A 1,462-nucleotide genomic window follows, 5' to 3' on the forward strand; every position below is an offset into this window, starting at 1 on the left:
CATAAAACCCAACTGTGGACGTAACATGGTGATTCAAGGCAAAGACTGGTGACAGGAGCTTGCCGAACTCACACAGGCCTCTGAGCCCATGTCCACTGGCCCCTCGACAGCTCTGGGGACAGTGCTGGGCTCTGCAGGGTGGCGCTGCGGGGACTGAGGACTGGCGTAAGAGTGGACGCAGGGCTGTGGTCCCCGGCACAGTCTTACACCCCATCGCCCGGTGTGGGTCCACTCTGAGCATTTAAAGAGTCCAGTGATGTCTCAGAGAGATTTTTCTCTAGGAATCAAAATTTCATAGTCTGATCACATGACCGCTTCCGTGCACAGGAATTTCTGAGCGGGTACCGGGTGGCCTGTTATTTTCCTTTGTAATATTTCTCTTGGTTAAGGTGTTTTAAGTTATTTTTATCATTATCCTTAAGTAGTTGTACAGAGTTTGCCACTTAACAAACCGTTTATGAACACAATGCATCTTGATCAATGTCGTGCCTTCCAGCATTCCCACCCTTTCCCATCACTCTTCTGGATTTCTAAGATGTACACCGAATTCTTGACTGCCGTTGGCAGGTTCACTTGTTAAGTTTTCAAATTTCCTCTTTACTCTTCTTATAATTTGATTTTATTATGCTCTCTGAATGTCAAATGATTAGATGATAGTCCCAAAGCTTCTATACAGGTATTCCTTCAGATGATTTGTAGAAAAGGAATAAACATTAATTTTTAAAATAGGAAGAAGGAAAGCCAAGTGGCCCTCCATAAATTAAGTATGATCACTGGAAACACTTAAATAGATTGGCAAGAAAAATAAAGGCAGTAAACTCATCTCACCAATGAAATAACTAAAAGATCATAAGTTAGCAAAAGAGAAAACTGCTATAGGTATGCTATTTATAATAATGAACCTAAAACATGATATTATAAGAACTAAAAATGAAGAGGAAAAATGTCACCAGTAAATATTAACCAGGGAGTCCAGCAAAATTAATTTGAAAAGAAAAAAAAGAACTAAAATGAAAAAGCTACCCTTCTGACATCATTTTAGAAAGGTTTACTTCACCAAGGAAACTCGTGCAGTTATCTGAACAGTTGCAGAAAAAGGCTTAGCATTGACTCATGTGAAAGAGAAAGAGACAAGGGAAGGAAAACAAATCAGAATAAACTTTCTCCAAACAACTGGTCTTGGAAAGAAACTTCCCTCAGAGCCTCTGTAAGACATCTGGGAGCAAGCAGCAGTGCACCTTCACTGAGCCCGGGACAGAGCCTGGCTGCCAGGTACCGAGTGACAAGGCCTCAGTCCCTACGACACGGCACCAAAACACCAAAATCCACACACACTTGAAAGAAGACGTCACGCCGTTATTCCAGATGACACGGCTGTGTACTGGGGAATGAATAAGGCAGCATTTTACGGATGTTGGATAGAAGATAAATAACAAAATTCAATATGTGTTTGCATGCCAGG

Source organism: Megascapheus bottae, chromosome 2 (assembly GCF_031878675.1).
Source record: "Megascapheus bottae isolate mThoBot1 chromosome 2, mThoBot2.hap1, whole genome shotgun sequence".
Taxonomy (NCBI): domain Eukaryota; kingdom Metazoa; phylum Chordata; class Mammalia; order Rodentia; family Geomyidae; genus Megascapheus; species Megascapheus bottae.